We start from the raw sequence: 3,814 nt of genomic DNA on the forward strand, positions 1-3,814 counted from the left end.
ACCATATCCTTAGCCTTGGTCGTCAGTGGGGAATCCCCTAGAAACTTGCTTGTGGATCCCAGAATTTGTGGGGTGTGACTGGTCCACAATGTTGAAATATGTCAGCCCTGCTGGGACCATGTGTGAAGTTCTATGCCAAAGACCAGCAAATACTGCAGTTTCCATACATAGAAGGTTCTGGATCTGTTTGTGTACCTGAGAGACTTGTAATATCTCTTCTGGGAGTGTCATTGGAAAACTAAGGAACCAAAGAGAGGTCAGAACACATCTATTCTTCTCCCACTGGACCATATTTACTTCATCCAGACCTTCTTCCTGACGTTCTGGACCCTTGCAGTAGAAACCACATGTAGATTCTTTCTTCTTCTTTTTTTGTGTTAATTGAGATAAAGTTTACATCACATTAACCGTTTCGAAGTGAAGAGCTCGGCAGCATTCAGCACGTTCACCATGTTGTGCATGGTCTTTATCACTTGGAAAGGAAACCTCATACCTGTTAAGTTGTCACTCCTGGCTCCCCCTCCCAAACCACGGCGATGACCAATCTACTCTCTCTCCATAGATTTGCCTATTCTGGATATTTAAATAGAATTTAATAACTGTTCAAATATTTAAATTAATTCCATATAAACGGAATTATACAACATGTGACCACAGTCACTTGGTCATGTCATTTAGTACAATGTTCTTAAAGCTCATCCCCATTGTAGTGTGTATCAGCACCTTCTTCCTTTCTGAGGCAGGGTAATATTCCATTGTGTGTATAGACCATACTTTAGTTATCCATTCATCCGTTGATGTGGACTGTTTCCACCTTTTGACTATTGTCAATAGTGCTGCTGTGGACACTCAAGTACAAGTATTTATGTGAGTCCCTGTTTCAGATCTTTTGGTTAAAGTCTAGGAGTGCAATTGCTGGGTCACAGTAACTCTGTTTAACTCGTCGCAGAACCACCAAACTATTCCAACACAGCTGCACTGCTTTACATTCCCACCAGCAACAGGTGCAGGTTCTAATTTCTCCATATTCTCACCAACACTTGTTCTTTTCCTTTAAAACCTATAGCTATCTTAGTAGGTGTGGGCAGATTCTTAATAAGCATTGATAAACAATGTAGGCACAAGAGTTTCCTGTCCACAAAGCAAAACAGATGAGGAAAATTTGACCTTGGTCATGAATCAGTCCACATTTTTTGGATACATTTCTCCATGGGACTAAACCGTATCCCACTGATCTGAAGATTATTACCTAAGACCTACCTCTGCCTTGATGCCAGTGTGACAAGGGAAAAAATGGTACACATTTTGGATGAAATGCCCAGTGAACTAATAGGCTTGTGACTAAGGGAAATAAGGATTTGATTTTTTTTCCTTCCCTAATTCTGACCAAGCAGAACCTTGCCCTTGCCAAAGGCTGGAACCCATCATTTAGATTAGAAGGCTTAAGAATTTTCTGAAACAGAACGTCTTCCCTAGTGCTTGTCAACCTGCTTGACTTAAACTATTTCTCCAAGATAGGAAACCCTTTGCTTTGGGTATATGAACTGGAAACAAGTCTGTTCACCATCCTGCTATAACTTAACACAGTGCTGGAGTTCCCACGCAAGGGAAAAGGTGATATAAGATTTGCAGTGGAAGAGATTAAAATGTCATTATTCTTAGATAACATGATCTGGAAAAATATAAGAACCCATTGATAAAATACTAGAACTTATAGAAGAGGTGACACAACCTACGAATATCAGCAGTGTTTCTCTGCAGTCGCATTTGTTATCGTAATCCGGCAATCCTAGTAAGTGGTATTTCAATGCACTTGGAAGGAATGGTGTCAATTCTCCCCAAATTCATCTGCAAATTCAATTCAATTTTAATAAAATTTTCAGCTGAGGTTTTTGAGAGCCTTGATAAATTTCTGTGGGAGAGGAAGAGTAAAGAGGGAGCAACTTACCTTACCAACAGAAGGAAAGCACAAACCATTCCGAAGATGATGTTAGGGCAATTGGCTGATGATACTGGATCCCTGCTTAACCTCATATCAAGAAGTGCATGCCAGATAATTAAAGACCTGAATATAAAAGTAAAGCCATAATTAGCAGAAGCCATATTAGCAGAACAGAATGTAGGTGATATCTTTGTGACCTCAGGGTAGGAAATAACAAAATTCCAATATCATAGCCATGAGACAAAAAAAAAAAAAAAAACAGATGAATTTGATTGCTTCAAAATTTATAAATTTGTATTATGAAGCATTCTAGAGATAAACAGATATCAGAGGGGAAAAATATTTGCAATATCTAAAATACTTGAGGAACTCCTGCAAATAATAATAAAAAAGACAGTAGTCTAATGGGGAAGTGTGGATTTTGAAAATTTACGGAAACGATTTTGTTTTCTGGCTTGATGACACATTTCATAAAATCTGGAAAATTCTTAGACAATACTGTATAACTTTGCCTTTCCATCATTCTGTTTTGTTTTTCTGAATTCCTGCTAGTATCTTGGATTACATTGTATTTTGATCTATACCTCCCTCAAGGTACAAAAATCCACTCAAATAGATCATATATTTAATGTAAAACCTAAAACCATGAAGCTTCTGATAAAACATAGGATAAATTTTTCTTTTTGTTTCCTTTTTGGCCACAGCACAATGCACGCAGGATCTTAGTTCTCCAACCAGGAATAAAACCCGTGCCCCCTGCAGTGGAAGCACAGAGCTTTTCAACCACTGGACTGTCAGGGAAGTCCCCAGAGGAGAAAATTTTCTGAACAATTGGTTAGGCAAAGGTCTTTTTAGATAGAAGATCCATAAAAGAAAAAATGATAAATTAAGCTTTAGTAAAATCAAGAAATTCAAAAGACATTGTTAAGAGAATGATAAAACTGGGAGAAAATATTTACAAGTCACATATCTGATACAGGAGTTATATCCAGAAACATAGTTCAATTAAATAAAAAGTCTCAACAATAAAAATTATCTTGACAGCAGAATTATAATAAATATTTCAGTTCATAAATATATGAACTAATTAAATGTATTATACACCAAATACAGTCCTTTTCAATTTTTTTTTTTTATGGTGATCATGCACTGTCTACGTGCACGGAAATCAAGAGAGCCAATCCTTTTCAATTTAAATGATTGCAATTAATAAAAATGGAAATATTCAATTAACTCAGCAGCTGTTCTTTACTGTTTTGCATTATATTCACAGCCTGTAAGCGCTGAATTCTTCTGACTGTGTATATTCCAGTAGTGGATGTAAAGATTTACTGATTATCTCTAATAATTCAAATATGCATTTCAACTTCTAAAAAAAGAACTCAGAAACTTCAATAATAAGAAAACAAAGAACCTCAATTTTAAAAAATGGGCAAAAGATTTGGACACTTCACTCAAGCAGTTATACGAATGGTAATTAGTCACATGAATGTAATTAAGAAACTCAGCATTACCAATCATTAGGAAAATACAATTTTTTTCTGTTGGCTGTGCCCTGTTCCCCAACCAAGGACTGAATCTGTGACCCCCTCCTGCAATGCTATGAGCCTCCTCTGCAATGGAAGCATGGCATCTTAACCACTGAACTACCTGGGAGTTCCCAGGAAAATACAAATTTAACCCATTATAGGCTACTACTACACACCTACGAAAATGGCTATAACTAAACAAACTGACTATAGCCAATGCTGGCAAGCATGTGGACTACTTAAACTCTCACACATCAATGGCGGGAATGTAAAGCAGTCTGTTTCGCAGTTTCTTAAAATGTTAAATATATATCTACCATATAACTCAGTTCTTCAACTCCTA

Source organism: Oryx dammah, unplaced genomic scaffold (genome assembly GCF_014754425.2).
Source record: "Oryx dammah isolate SB20612 unplaced genomic scaffold, SCBI_Odam_1.1 HiC_scaffold_2, whole genome shotgun sequence".
Classification (NCBI taxonomy): domain Eukaryota; kingdom Metazoa; phylum Chordata; class Mammalia; order Artiodactyla; family Bovidae; genus Oryx; species Oryx dammah.